This window comes from Chiloscyllium plagiosum, chromosome 11 (genome assembly GCF_004010195.1).
Source record: "Chiloscyllium plagiosum isolate BGI_BamShark_2017 chromosome 11, ASM401019v2, whole genome shotgun sequence".
Classification (NCBI taxonomy): domain Eukaryota; kingdom Metazoa; phylum Chordata; class Chondrichthyes; order Orectolobiformes; family Hemiscylliidae; genus Chiloscyllium; species Chiloscyllium plagiosum.
The window spans coordinates 48,204,944-48,221,627 of NC_057720.1; the positions used below are offsets into that span (position 1 = coordinate 48,204,944).

Consider the following 16,684-nt stretch of genomic DNA (forward strand, 5'->3'; position numbering starts at 1 on the left):
AATAACAAATATACTCAAACTCCACACTAACAAAAGAGCTCCAGAAGCTAGTGCTACTCCAGCTGAGGTGTACAAGGCTGGAGGTCAATGCCTGGTGAAAAAGCTCACTGAACTCCTTCAGTCTAGGTGGGAGTAAGAAACAATCCCACAAGAATACAAATGATACCTCCATCATAAAATTGTACAGGCCAAAACAAACATGCCAATCTTGGGAAAATGATGGAAAAATCTCACTCCTCTGCACGGCTAACAAAATCTTCACCAGAATCCTTCTGACGTACTGAGTGTAACATCTCGGTTTGATCTGCTGCCAGAAAGTCAGTAAGGTTCCAGAAAAGGTCAAGGAACCATTGATATGTTGTTTGCAGTTAGACAGCCCCAGAAAAAACATAAGAACACTGATATCTTCATCACATTTATAGACATGAACATGGCTTTTGACAGTCAACTGTTAGGACCTTTGGAAGGCAATGGAGAAATTTGATGGCCCTATGAAATTCATTTCACTGGTTCAACAGTTCACGTGTCCTGATAATGAAGTTAAACATGGATAATGCTAACAAATCACTTTAGCATAATTTTCATTGTTATGCTCTTTGCTGTCTTCCATGATGGTGATCTAGGCATTGAAATTAAAAAATGCATGGACAGGAATTTACTGAAGGGGTGCCCACTCTAGGCAACGATCATGTTCTCCAAGGGCATACTTTGGGATTTCCTGATAGCTCATGACCTTGTACATGAGATATGTGTAAGGAATGTCAAAGCAAATATAACCTTCAGCAGGTTTTCAATACCAGTGTGGAAATAAAGAGGAACATGTCCACTTACCAAACTGAAAGTTAATACAGCATAATAGTCCTGCCCACTCTGCGCTATTCATCTGAAGTCTGGACTGTTTACTAGTATCTTGTCACAAGTCGCTCAACCATTTTCACCTGAGCTGCCATCAGAAATTTCTGAGGATCAGATAGCAGAACAAAATACCAGAAACTAATTTGCTCACCAGAACCAACCTGCTAAGCACCCACACTATCTTGAGGATGGTTACAACAGAGACAGGTGGTCATGTTTTCAGAATAGCTGACACTTACAAAAGTAATCTTCCAAGGAAAGCTCAATTCTGGCCAGCATGAGGGCAGACCCCAAAGAAAATGCCACAGAGACAGTCTAAAGGCTTTATTTAGTTTTCATATTGACTTCAAATCTTGGGACCAGCTCACCCAGGATCTCTATACCTGGGGTGACCAAATTAAAAACAGTGCTGCCTGCTTCAAAAGCAAATATGAAAAAACACAGTAAATAAGAGCAAGAATCGGCCTTTTGGACGTTGGAGCTTCAATATGATTGTGGCTGAAATCCAACTCGTACTCTGTTTCACATTCTCCCCATACTCTTTGAACTCTTTAGCTGTAAGAACTATATCTAACTTCTTCTCGAAAACAATGTTTTTATCTCAACTGCTTTCTGTGGCAGAAACTTTCATAGGCTAAAAGTTTCTGCCTATCAACTTTCTGGGTGAGGAGATTTCTCCTCATCACAAACCTAAATAGTCCACACTGTGTTCAGAGACTGCGATTCATGATTCTGGACTTCCTGGTCACTGGAAACATCCTTTCTGTGTTCACCTTGTCTAGTCCTGATAAAATTTTATTGGTTTCTATGAGATCACTGCTCCCTACTGATCCAATCGCTCTTCTTATGACCATCCTGTCATCCCAGGAATACCCATCACAAATCTACCCAACATCCTAGATAATGCACATGGTCACATTTACTTCAAAGACTAAATTAGAATAATGCATTTTTAAAAAAAAAATCACACTCCTGTGTAAAGTATTAGGATGTTTTTTTCTAGAACGTGAACTTTATGTTTCTCATACCAAAGATGAAATCACACATTAATACATTATTGAGCTATTATAACTTTATGATGTGCATTAAAAACACAATTGTGAACAGTTCCAGTTTGTTAGGGGATATGCTTGTGGCTGCACTGAGTTACAGTAATTTTCCAATTAATTAGTTTGTGGCAAAAAAAAGAAAATAATTCTTTAACAGCTAAGTATGATAGCATATTGTAATTATAGGTCTGAATTTCAATTACTGCGTCGAGTGATTTTGTGGTCAACAGAAGTGCTGTATGGTCAGCTAGCAAAACACTGGCATATTCCTTCTGATAAACAATACAGAGTGGGTTACTGGCTTTATTTTATAAAAGGAAAGTGGTTTGTTATTTGTTTCAAAGAAACTGTGCACAGACCACAGTTTGCTGTTGTCTTCCCCTATTGTGGGTGAGGAGTCATAATTCAAACCATACTCCGCTATAAACTGCCACGTTTCCAAGCCCAGAATTCCACTCTAATCTCCACACTGCCATATACTATTCCATATGCAGTGTTAGGTGCAAGGTCTTCATTTAGGGAAATCATTCCCCCGTGGGCCCTGCTTAGATACAATGCAGAACACAGACTTTGTGGCAGCTGAGATGATTAGACCTGACCCTGCATGAAAATGCTCTGTACAGTACTTCCATCTCAAAGAAATTTGATCGCTTACTGCACTATATATCGCTTAAGCCAGAATACTGGCAGTCACGCAACGGTTCATATACCTCTCCCGCCACATACATAAGAGTCCACGTTCATTTAGAAATCTATTGTATTATTTGGCATTTTCCACACTGCCCTAACCCGGACTATTAAGCCAGGCTCACCAAACTTATCAAAGACACATGGTAAGCTGAAGTTTAACTCTTTACTCAGCACAAGTACAGATGTCCCTGGATCTAGCATGCAAGAAATGTAACCGGCAACATTCAATTTCTTTTCAAAATGTAAATGATTTATTTCATTTATTAAAATGAAATTTCATTAAATTCTTTTATTTACTTTTTTTCAACAAAGATCTTTTTTTGAAAGTGAACGATTATATAAAATGCAAGCTCAGAGTTAGTAGTTGTGAAACCTAGAATAGTATTCAGTTAGTTTTATTATCAGCTTTTTAAAAATGATTTTTTAAGACTACCTTCAGTGCTTTGTTCTGTCTTATTTTGCTCTACAGAGCTGGGGTCTGTAATATTGCAGGGTGCTGCTGTACAGGTAGAGAGAAGCAGCTTCAGTCAGTCCTCCAGGGAAAGGCTGTATTCGATACATTTGTGAGGGAAGGTGGGTTTTGGAAGGGATAGGATAGAGTACCCACAGCCGTTTCACCACCAACAGCAAGGAGGGTGAAGGATGGCCCTTTCCACTAGCGACAACAGAGATGCATACATGGTCAATTAATGGCTCCTTCTAGCATACTACACAGTGTGAATGGGTTCTACCCGGCATGGGAAAAATATCAGCTGAACTTGGACAGTCTTCCCGCAGGTATGGAGGTTTGTGGTGATGGTGGTGGTGGCAGCGAGGGTTATCTTTTTCTAACACTCTTTAGCCTACATTAGAAACAATATTTCCATTCTTCCTCTCTCAATAAGACCTTTTAACCCAGTCCTAACAGTGAGTCACCTCATTCGCCTGGTTCAGAGGGCAGCATTCTTTCACAGAATCCTTTTCTTTAAATGTACTATTCCAACACTGGCCACCAGCTTCAATTGATCAGATGTTCCTGGGGGTAAGCAGCCATCCTTCAAAGCAATACCAGCTCTGAAGGGAGCAAACTAGTTACCTAAACACGAATGTCCCCCGACCCTGGGTAAATGGGGTCAGGGCATCGACAACAGATGCTGTGGAGTTGTTCTGGAATTTCAGTCCATCATCAGAACCCCCACAACAGGAATAAATATCAACACCACCACCACCTTAGTCCCTCTCTCTCTGTCTCTCACACACGCACACACACAAATTCCACATTTATTCTGTCAAAACTTGCAGCTTTGATCTGAAGGTGACCTCATGAACCCACTTCTTCATGGATCTTATAATCTGTCAGCCTCGCAAACTGGATATCATTTATTTTTTGCAGTACTGGAAGCAACCTACATAGCTGCCATTAGCTTCTGAAAATACAAAACTTTAAAGAACCAAACTTGAATCGATACGGGGAATAGTATTGATTGGTCTGATCCCTGCAGAACACCACTAGTTACTGATCTCCATTCTGAAAAGCATCCTTTTATTGTTACCCTGTCTTCTCTGACCAAGCCAATTTCGTATCCTTCTAGCCAGCTCACCATGGATCCCATGTAACTCTACATTTTGTACTAACCTGCTATGAGGTGCCTTATCAAATGCCTTACTAAAGTCCATGTAGACAACATCCACTGCTCTTCCCTCATTAATCATTCTTGTCACTTTATCAAAAATTCAATCAAGTTGGTGAGACATGATCTTCCCTGCACAAACCCATGCTGCTTATCACTAAAATGTCCATTCAATTCCAAATGTGAATAAATCCTATTTATCAGTATCTTTTTCAACAGGTTCCTCACCACCGGCATCAGGCTCACTGGCCTGTGATTACCGATTATCTCTGTTTCCCTTCTTGGAAAAAGGAACAACACTGGCCATTCTCCAGTATTCTAGAAACTTGCCTGAGGGCAAAGAGGATGCAAAGATATCTGTTGAGGCCTGAGCTGTTTCCTCCCTTGCTTCCCACGGTATCCAGGGATAAACCCCATCTGGCCTTGAGTTCTTGTCTACCTTAATAGATTTTCAGACATCCAACACTTCCTCTTTCATTATGTTGACTTGCCTGAGAGTACTCTCACATCTTTTTCTAATGCCAACATCCCTCACATCCCTCTATTTGGTGAATTCCAATGTAAAGTACTCATTAAGGATCTCGTCTTTTTTATCTGGCTCCAAACATAACCTCTCTCCTTCAGCCTTGAGTGGGTCTCCTTTTTCTCTAGCTACCCTCTTGCTCCTCATTTATGTATCAAATGCCTTGGGATTCTCCTTAACCCTGCTGGCCAGGGACATTTCATAACCCCTTTTAGTCCTTTTAACTCCCCCTTTAAGCTCCCTCCTGAATTCTGTATATCCTTCAAGGACTTCATCCGTTTTTTGTTGCCTAGACCTTCGGTATGCTTCCTTTTTTTAAAACTCAGCTGGTAAATTTCCCCTTATGTCCAAGGTTCCTGAATCCTGCCATTCCTGTCCTGCACTCTAATCAACTGATCTTTAAAAGACTCACACATGTCAAATGTGGATTTAACTTCAAACAGCCACTCCCAATCCACATTTTCCAATTCTTGCCTAATTTGGTTATAGTTGGCCTTCCTCTAATTTAGCACCTTCATCCCAAGTTCCACTCTTGTCCTTATCCAGAAGTATCCAAAAAATTATGGAACTACGGTCATTATTCCCAAAATGCTCTCCCACCGAAACTTTGATCACCTGGCTGGGCTCATTTCCCAATAGCAGGTCTAGTATGGCCCCCTCCCTTGTTAGATTATCCACATAACATTTTAAAACTCCTTCCTGGACACACCTAACAAATTGCTCTCCTTCCAAAGCACCAGCACTAAGGAAGTCCCAGTCAAGATGGGGAAGGTTAAAATCACTCACCACAACAACCCTATTATATCACTTCTTTCCAAAGTCTGACTGCATACTTCTTCCTCTGGCTGGCAGCTAGGAGGTCTATAGTACAATCATATCATTGTGATTGCACTGTTCCAATTCCTGAGCTCTACCCATAATGCCCCCAGCATGTTCTCCATCAACACAGCTGAGATTTGCTCCCAAACCAGTAATTCAACTCCCCCACCTCTTTTGCTTCTCCTCTGTCTCATCTGAACACCAATATCCTGGAACATTAAGCTGTTAATTTTACCCCCATTTCAACCATGTCTCTGCGAGAGCAACATCGTCATTTGTGGGCGGCACGGTGGCTCAGTGGTTAGCACTGCTGCCTCGCAGCGCCAGAGACCCGGGTTCAATTCCCGACTCAGGCGACTGACTGTGTGGAGTTTGCACGTTCTCCCCGTGTCTGCGTGGGTTTCCTCCGGGGGCTCCGGTTTCCTCCCACAGTCCAAAGATGTGCAAGTCAGGTGAATTGGCCATGCTAAATTGCCCGTAGTGTTAGGTAAAGGGGTAAATGTAGGGGTATGGGTGGGTTACGCTTCGGCGGGTCGGTGTGGACTTGTTGGGCCGAAGGGCCTGTTTCCACACTGTAAGTAATCTAATCTAAGTAATCTAATCTAATCTAATAACTGCAAGCATTAATCCAGGCTCTAAGTTCATCCGTCGTATCTGTTATACTTACTGTATCGAAGCAAATACAGTCCAAGTTTCCGGTTTCACTGAACTCAGCAACCTCTTTCTTGCTGCTGTTTCTCTTAGCTATACTTGCCTTAGTCCCGAGATCTTCCCCAGTCTCTATACTTACTGACATGCTGCCTTGGTTTCTAAACCCGCCACACAAGTTCAAACCCTCCCGAATGGCACTATCAAATCTCCTTGCCAGGATATTGGTGATTCTCCAGTTCAGGTGCAACCCATCCTTCTTGTACAGGTCCAATCTTCCCTGGAAGGCATCCTAATGATCCACATATCTGAAGCCCTCTCCCCTACACCAGCTCTTTAGCCATGTGCTCAACTGTACTCTGTCTCTACTCCTAGCCTCTGTAGCACATGGCGTGAGGAGTATGCCTGAGATTACTATTTTATTAGGTGATTTTTCTTATCCACTAACCTGAAAATGCTTAGCCAATTTGATTAGAATCAAGTATACTATCTTAGGAAATATTTATGAATTGCACCATAACCATGCTCTCCAACTGTTGCTTATGCACTAATCCGCTGCCAATAAACTGCAAGATGCAAAACACCGCAGATCCTCAGACTGCAAAACCAGATACCCTTCCCTAACGTTTATTGTGGGCTAAAGTTATACTAGTTATAGAAACAAAATGGCTCCATAGAAGGAAATTGTCACTACTCCGGAACAGTCCTTTCACTTTAGTATTGCAATGCTTATTTCAATAGACAATATAGTATCCAGAATCCTAGCTGGAAACATGGCTTGCATGAGACAAAGGCAAAACATTCTGAGCCCAAATCATAAATTTTTGTGGAATTCTAAACTTCTCAGTGATCTGCAGTCTTTGATGAAAGGGTCAAACTACCAGAGGCATTGTTGGAACCATGCAACCCAGCTACAGGAGGCATTCAGAGAATCCAAAAAAAGGTGATCAATGCAATGCTCCATGAACATTTTGTCATCTATCCTCATATCACCTATTACAAATATCCTTTTTCCCAATCATGGTCTGGTGTGGTTTTGGTGGGGAGGCATATCAAATTGGGCAGGTGCCCAGCCATCCACCTTGTCATACACTCCTGAATTCAGTAGTATTTTGCAGTATGTGAGTGGGTGCCAAGATCAGCAGCCTGCCTTACACATGGAAATAAATAATTAACAGTCAATGGAGCTTGTTAATAGCTTCTGAAAAATTCATTTATGAGACATGGACATCGCTGGTTGGCCAGCATTTGTTGCCAGAAGGTGCTGGAGATGTGTTGCTGGAAAAGCGCAGCAGGTCAGGCAGCATCCAGGGAACAGGAGAATCGACGTTTCGGGCATAAGCCCTTCTTCAGGAATGAGGAAAATTTGTCCAGCAGGCTAAGATAAAAGGTAGGGAGGAGGGACTTGGGGGAGGGGCATCGGAAATGTGATAGGTGGAAAGAGGTCAAGGTGAGGGTGATAGGTCAGACTGGGGTGGGGGCGGAGAGGTCGGGAAGAAGATCTCAGGTTAGGAAGGCGGTGCTGAATTTGATGGATTTGACTGAGACAGGGTGGGGGGAGGGGAAATGAGGAAACTGGTGAAATCCGAGTTCATCCCTTGTGGTTGGAGGGTTCCCAGCCTGCCAGAAGGTGCTGGTGAGCTGCCTTCTTGAACTGCTGAAGGTTTACCCACAAATACCCTTAGGGAGCGAATTCCAGGATTTTGACCCTATGACAGTGAAGGAACGGCAATATACTTCCAAGTCAGGACGGTGAGTGGCTTGGAGGGAAAACTGCAGGTGGTGGTGTTACCATGCATCTGGTGCCCTTGTCCTTTTGGATTGAAGCAGCCGTGGATTTGGAAGGTGCTGTCTCAGATTGTCGGTGTATTTTGGCCTGATGTTTATTCTTGCAAGCTTTTAACTGCGGAAAGTGAGTTACCATCCTCAGATTGGCTGCCTTACTCAAAAAGATAATAGCTCCACTCTCTTTCCTTCCAAGCAGCATTTTAAAACCAGCATTCCCATCCTTCCCACTAAGGTGAACAAACCATTCCTGCCTAAGGTCTCAACTTATCTGGGTCCACTGTTCCAGCTGATCTCCTCCTTTGCATTGGTTGGAGTCCTGGAGTTTCAGCGGTGTTCACTTCCAGACTCTGAAGCCAGGACTGCTAGAGTCCATCAAACAGACGTGTAGCAGGCAGTACTTTCTCCCACCATGAACCCAAAGTTCCATTTGCCACCTATTTATTGCACCCACATCGTATTAGTGCTATGGGATGTCCTTCCTCCAGGCCTCACCAGCTGGCCACCAATTTGTCCCTCACTGGCAAATTCCACATGGATTTGACATCAGGTTAAGTTGATAATATTTGACGTTGCTGTTGAATGAAATGTAAGCGCCTCCAAACTAAACCTTTGCATTAAAACTGCTCTTCTTCAAAATTCATGCCATGGGAACTACCATATCCAAGAGGGAGGCAAGGCTTTGACCTATTGTCTCAACAATATCTTCAACAGTGTAGTATTCCCTCAGTACTGCAATGGAGCGTCAGCTTATATTGTTATACTCAAAACCTGGAGTGGAACTTGAATGCACAACTTTCTAATCAAGAGGTAAGGTGCTATCAGCCAGGCCATGGTGAACTACTCATAATGATGTAAAATGTATGACTGCTGTGTCATTTTATATTGGCAGATTTTGGATCGTAACACCACTGTCTCTGAAAGCAATTCAATTCCAGAATCATGGTGTCAACTTTGACAAAGAAGTTCAAATACGTTCTATCAATGCAACTAATGTGCAGCACACACAAAGGGTCATTTACTAGGTACAAACCCTGGCCCACCTACTCCGATGACACTCACCTCATTCAGCCTCCATTGATTACCAGGACCCAGCTCCCTGTCACTCCCCATTGCTCTGTAATATGATCTCGATCATGTCTCACTGCTCCTTTCTCTGCTCTCTAACATTCCCCAATTCTACGGGACTTAGAACACCATCACTCCTGACACCTTCGGATTCTGATTTTGTCACTTATACTACTTGGGGAACCTTCATGTTCCCCTTCACTCCCCATTGCTCTGGGACTCTGATCCTCATCACTCGGCATTGGTCTGGGACTCTGATCCCTATCACTTCCCCATTGGTCTGGTAGTCTTAGCACTGCTGCCTCACAGCACCAGGGACCCAGGTTCGATTCCAGCCTCAGCCAAACTGTCTGTGTGGAGTTTGCACATTCTCCCAGTGTCTGCCTGGATTTCTCTGGGTGCTCTGGTTTCCTCCCACAGTCCAAAGATGTGCAGGTCAGGTGAATTGGCCACACTAAATTGTCCATAGTGTTAGGTGCATTAGTCAGAGGGGAATGGGTCTGGGTGGGTTACTGTTCGGAGGGTCAGTATGGATTTGTTGGGCTGAAGGGCCTGTTTCCACACTGTACAGAATCTAATCTAATCTAATCATCACTCCCCATTGCTCTGGGACTCTGATCCCTATCACTCCCCATTGCTCTGGGACTCTGATCCCTATTACTCCCCATTGCTCTGGGACTCTGATCCCTATCACTCCCCATTGCTCTGGGACTCTGATCCCTATCACTCTCCATTGCTCTGGGACTCTGATCCCTATCACTCCCCATTGGTCTGAAATCTGACCCTGTCCTGATGCCTACAGAGCAGTCACTGAATTCTGCTTTCTGTCACTTCTCAATCACTCCGGGCTCAGCTTTGTCACTCTCTACACTTCCGAATTCTGACTACGTCACTCCATGCTAGTCTGGGACCTTCTCCCTTTCACTTCCCATTGCTCAGAACATTCTGTTTCCTGTCACACTACATTGCTGCAGGACTCTACTTCCACCAACACTAGCTTCTGCTCCATCATATAGCCCCTTCCCTTTTGTCAGCTCCAGACTCTCAGTCAGTCACTATCCACCAGTCTGTGCTCCATCCCCTGGTCTGCTCAGTTCCTGGCTACATATCTCACTCTCACACTGAGTGAGAACTAGGGTATTAGCAAATGTTAATTCAATCACTGAAGGAATGTGGACAAAAGTCCCCAACACACTTATAACAATCACATAAAAATCACACCACACCACCAATAAATGAAGGAAAAGTTACATAAATACACAAAACTGCAGTGATTTTAGTGCTGTACTCAATGAAGTTTCCCCTTCCTGTCATTAGGGGAATGTTGCACACTTGCTACCTCTTAGCTCCAGGCTGATCCCAGCACTGCACTTCCACGAAGAGATTAGATCATTTCCACAAACAATGAACTAACACTCAAAGCTGGAGTCTTGTCAGAGTGTAAGCAAAGAATGAATGGCTTATAAGTAGGAAAAACAGAAACATAAAAGGGGTAAATATTGAAGCAAAAGGATGAAAAACTTACAAATACAGAAAAAAGGGTGATAGCAGGAAATTGCAGATGTGCAATAAATGATTTTCTGACAATTAAAATCAAAAGAAAATGCTGTGGTGTGGGCAATTAACTTATTATTAAGCACTGCTCCTCGATAGAAATGCCAGATCAGCAAATTAGCTGTATGGAGTTCGAGAGATACATGCAGAATAGGTTGTGAAGGAAAAGTTGGAAATGTTGATACATTGCCATAAAGGAATAAAGCTAAAACCTCATAGTATTCAAGAAGTGGCAGGATGAGGGCAACAATGAGAACAAAGCTCAGACGAGCAGAGAAAGTAGAACCTGAGAAAGATTTAGATAGTAATAGAAAATATTAAAGATAAATGGAAATTCACTGTGAAAAGAATCATTCAAAGTAGGGTGCAGGAGGAACCTGATGTAGCTACAATTTCATGCTAAAATGAGACAGTATGTGATTGACAGCATTGAGTGATCCCACAATCAACAAATCAGATAGTAGGTCTGTAATTCTGTCACATCCAGTCATGAATGCTGGCGAATAATCAAACAATTAGCCAGAGGAAGGGACGACACAACTTTCCCTTTCTCAATGATGGGAGAGCCTAGCACAAGGCAAGACTGATGCATTTGATTTCATCTTCATTCAGAAGTGCTGAGTGATCCATTTCAACCTCTTCCTGAGGTTTGCACCATCATAGATGCTGATCTTCAACCAATTAATTTCCTTCGTATGGTCTCAAGAAATGGTTGAAGGAACTGAATACTGCAAAGTGATGATTCCTGACAACAGTCCAGCAACAGTCCTGAAGACATATGCTCCAGAACGAGCCACAAACCAAGCCAAGTTGTTCCAGTCGGGTACAACACTGGCATCCCCGATAATGTGGAAAATTGCTCAAGTATGTCCAGGCCACATAAAGCAGGATAAATCCAACCCAGCCAATTCTGTCCCATCAGTCTACTTTCAAGCATCAGCAAAGTGATAGGAGTTGTCAATGGTGAGATTGTCAAACTTGCATTGGAATAATCTGCTCACTGATACTCAGTTTGATACAGCCATTCAGTTCCTGATCACATTACAGCTTTAGTTGATACAGGGACCAGAGACATGAACTCCAGAGGTGAGGTGAGAGTGACTGTCTTTGACATCAAGGCAACATTTGGCCAAACATGGCATCAAGTAGTCCTAGCAAAACTGGTCAATGGGAATCAGCAGAGAACTGTCTGGTTGTTGAAGTCAGAAAAGAAGATGGCTGTTGTTGTGTTATTGCAGATCTGTCTCAAAGTACTGCCCTAAGCCTAATCTTCTTCAGCTGCCTCAGATGATCTTCCCTCCAGTGTAAAGTCAGGAGACAGGATATTTGCTGATCATGGCACAATGTATAGCATCAGTCACAAAACCACAGATACTGAAGCAGTCCATATCCATATGCAGTAAGATCTGGACAACACACAGGTTTGGGCTGATAACACACTGCCACACAAGTGTCAGGCAATGGCTATCTCCAACAAGAAAGTATCTAACCTTCACCCCTTAACATTCCATGGCATTTCCATTGCTGAACCCATCATAATCAATGTCTTGGTGCTTACCGCTGAGCAGAAATTGAACTGAACATGCCATATAGATACTGTGGGCTATAACAGCAGGTCACAGGCTGGGAATTCTGTGGCAAGTAACTCACCCCTTATCTCCACAAAGGCTGTCCACCATTACAACGCACAGGTCAGGTGTGTGATAAATTACTTTCACTTGCCTGGATGGGTATAGCTCCAACAACACTTAAGGAGCTTGACACCAACCCACAGCAACCCACTTGACTATCACACCATTTTCCCATTAGAATTGACACCAATACAAAGTGCCATGTACAAAACACACACTGCACTGACTCCCAAATTCCTTCGACAGCACCTTCCAACCCACAACCTCTATCACCTAGAAGAATGAGAGTAGCAGATGTATGGAACATTTAATTCCTCATGTTGCCCTCCAAGACACACACCATCCTGACATAAAACTACCACAATTCCTTCACTGTTACGATCTCAAAATCCTGGAATTCCTTTATGAGCAGAACTGTTGGCATCCCTGTACCCCAAACCTTAGGCAGCTGTGCCCACATTCCATGAATGAATAAACATGCACATCACCATCAGACAATCAGTTTTAAAATGAAACATGTTTTAAAATGTTTGTTCTTGCAAGAGGACATTAATTAGGACTTAAAAATTCTGGAGTTACAGCAAAGCAACACTGATTGTTCAGCGGAGCCAACAAGGTTGAAAACAGTATAATGTAAACTCTTAGAGCAAAGAAATCAACTCTGATTGTCTCGGTCTTTAGAAGTTCCAAGAACACAAGCACTTAAATATGAGGGTGTAGCTTTGCTCGCTGAGCTGTAGGTTTGATATCCAGACGTTTCATTACATGGCTAGGTAACATCACCAGTGGCGACCTCCAAGTGAAGACTTCACTTGGAGGTCGCCACTGGTGATGTTACCTAGCCAGGTAATGAAACATCTGGATATCAAACCTACATCTCAGCGAGCAAAGCTACACCCTAAACCTCAACCTGAGCTACAAACCTTCACAAACCTTGCAAAAACTTAAATATGAATAACTGAACAATACTCCTTCCACAAAATCTTAAAAACGGAACCCAGTATTTTATTGTCATGACTGTGCTAGGTTTAACAACTTAGTTAACAGAACAGAAATAAGTGCTGCCACAAAGAATTTAAAAAGAAAAAAATTCAACAACTAACCTCCAGTACAACTCTAACTTAGCTCTTCACAGTTGAAATGAAGTATTAATAGACAAGATGTTATGGAAGGTGACACTATCTCTTAGTCTTCATCATTTCATTGAACCATTTCACTGTGTTTATTCAAACATCTCTGTTCTGACATTAATTTTGATGTGAAGTTACTTTAAAGGCATAATTTTGTATGTTTCCTGGGATTCTCAAGGTAGAATTCATATGTTGAAATATTTCACTCAATGCCTTTCAATACTCTGCTTGAAATGTAATTGGTCAGCTAGTATTTAAATGAATGCAAATTTTCCAAAATGAAAAAAAAACTCACATAACGATTCAAAGAACTCATGGTATGAAGTTCTGGTAGATAGCTCTAGTGCCAAAGCTAATCGAATGATTGAGGAGGTACCAGCCCTGGCAGGTTTTTACTCTGCTGCAGCCATTTCACAGGTTTCTCCAAAGGTTGAGCCAATAATCATGAAAATCCAGGTCAAAAAAATATGAGCCTGAACCTAAAAAACTAAATAATACCTCAATTATGCAAAGTTTGAAGTTTGAGCGCAACAATGTTAAAGCTCAACTCCTTTGTTTAACCTTCCAAAAATATTACAACAATTTCAATACAATAAATAGAACATGATTATTATCCAAAAAAGTTTGATCTGTTCCTAGTTACATTTAAACTCAGCAGGAGACAAATAGTTAAGATTTAAAAGTTCTGAAAATTGTAAGGTAAGCATCAAAACAGAAATTCTGGCAATGGAAAATTCAGCATGTCAGTAATGAGTTGAACAAATCTTAACTCAACTTAGCCTGCAGTGTTTAAATTTTAGTTTTTGACTGAAGAGGGGAAGTGTTTCAAACTCTTAATTTTTTAAGAATCACACTGGAATGATTAAAAAGACATTGTTCTGAGCTATCATTTCTCCACTGGTTTATTGCCAAAATGAACAACTATTTCACAAAACGTCTATTTCTTGGCAAACTAATCCCCAAGTAACTGTTAATCCCTTTTTAATTACAAATTTTAGCAATTCAATTACCTGTCTTGTCTTAAATGCAGGCAGATCTCAGATAAGATTTAATTTTCTGTCCATCAATATTATTCTATTTTAGACCAACTGATTCGATAACCACATTGTTTTCAGATATTTGTGACTCCTGAAGACGTTAAATAGGCAATTCTAACCTGACCCATCAAGGAGGAAATTAGCAACTGCAGATTGGGCCCTGCCGCTGCATTATACACTCTCAATTACTTTCATAGACTGCAAATGTTGTGGTGCAAAATGGGCATTCAAGCCTACGCATTTATTTCCAAGTAGGTTAAGTTAAGACTACCTCCAGAGTGTTTCACCTGAGTCAGAAAGCTGAAACTTCATAACCTGTCCATATCCCATCCACAGGCTCCAACCTCCTTGTCCGTGAACCCCGCACCGCCTGATTCTACCTCCTACCAAAAGATTCACAAACCTGATTTCCCTGGTCGACCCATTGTCTCAGCCTGTACCTGTCTAAAGAACTCATCCCTACCTACATTAACACCATCCTGTCCCCCTTCGTCCAGGAACTCTCCACCTACGTTTGGGACACCACCCATGGCCTTCACCTCCTCCAAGTTTTTCATTTCCCCGGCCCCCACGCATATTCACCACGGACATCCAGTCCTTGTACACACCGATCCACCATAATGAAGGCCTCCATGCCCTCGATTTCTTCCTCTCACACCATCCCAACCAATACCTTTCCACCAACATCCTCATCAGCCTGGCTAAATTGGTCCTCACCCTCAAAAACTTCTCCTTCTAATCCTCCCACTTCCTCCAAACCAAAGGGGTAGCCATGGGCACCTGCATGGTACCCAGCTGTGCCTGCCTCTTTATTGGGTAGGGGAACAGTCCACCTTCCGCAGTTACACCAGCACCACCCTCCCACCTGTTCCTCCACTATATCGATGACTGTATCAGCGCTACCCCGTGCTCCCACGTGGAGGTTGAACAGTTCATTATCTTTACCAACACCTTCCAACCCGACCTCAGATTGATCTCGACCTCCTTCCCCTTCCTAGACCTCTCCATTTTTGGCAACTGACTAACTACGGACATCTACTACAAATCCACTGACTCCCACAGCTAATTTGACTACACCTCCTGCACCTTACCTCCTGTAAAAACACCATCCCTTATTCCCAATTCCTCCGCCTCCACCACATCCGTTCCTAGGATGGCCAATTCCATCTTAGAAAATCCCAGATGGCCTCCTTCTTTCAAAATGGCAATTTCCCTTCCCACGTGGTTGACAATGCCCTCCAGCACATCTCCTCCATTTCCCACACCACCGCCCTTGCACTCCACCACTCCCAACGCAACAAGGACAGAAGCTCCCTGGTCCTCACCTTCTATCCCATCAACCTCCGCATACATTGCAAGATATTCCACACCTCCAAATAGACCCCACCATCTGAGATATATTTCCCTCCCCATCCCTATCAATGTTCTGAAAAGACCATTCCCTCCGCGTCTCCCTTGTCAGGTCCACACCCCCCACCAGCTCACACCCTACTCCTGGCACCATTCCCTGCCACTGCAGTAAGTGCAAAACCTGTGCCCACACCACTCCCCTCACCTCTGTCCAAGGCCCCAAGGGATCTTTCCACAACCAACAGAAATTCACCTGTACCTCTACCAATGTCATCTACTGCATCTATTGCACCCGACGTATTCTCTTCTACGTCAGGAAGACAGGACGCCTTCTTGTAGATCGTTTCAAAGAACATTTCGGGACACCCGCACCCAATAATCCCCCACCCCGTGACTGAACAGTTCAACTCCCCTTCCCACTCTTTTTAGGACATGCAGGTCCTGGGCCTCCTCCAAGGCTAAACCATTATCACCCGACACCTGGAGGAAGAACGCCTCATATTCACCTTGGGATCCTGCAACAACACGTGATCAATGTGGTTATCAACAGTTTCTTCATTTCCCCTCCATCCCCCATTATCCCAGTCCCAAGCCTCTAACTCAGCATCGCCCTCCTGACCTGTCCATCACCTTTCCCATCTATCTGCTCCATCCTCCGACCTATCACCTTCTCCTTCACCTTCATCCACTTATTGCTTCCTCAGCTATTTTCTCCCCAATGCCACCTCCCTCCCATTTATCTCTCAGTACCTCCAGCCCACAAGTCTCACTCCTGATGAAGGGCTCATGCCCGAAATGTCGATTCTCCTGCTCTTCAGATGCTGCCTGACCTGCTGTGCTTTTCCAGCACCACACTCTGGACTTCAAGACTTAAGTGCGTGATCTGGAATGCAATACTGTACAGTCTGAGGAAACATTTACTTTATGAAAAGATG

The 16,684-nt window shown here is 43.1% G+C and overlaps 1 protein-coding gene across 14 annotated transcripts in view; it reads right to left on the reverse strand.

Moving 5' to 3' along the window:
- The window catches only part of nfia (nuclear factor I/A), a 677,405-nt gene that overhangs the window by 316,430 nt on the left and 344,291 nt on the right, over positions 1–16,684 (reverse strand). The gene's annotated exons all lie outside the window — the stretch shown is intronic.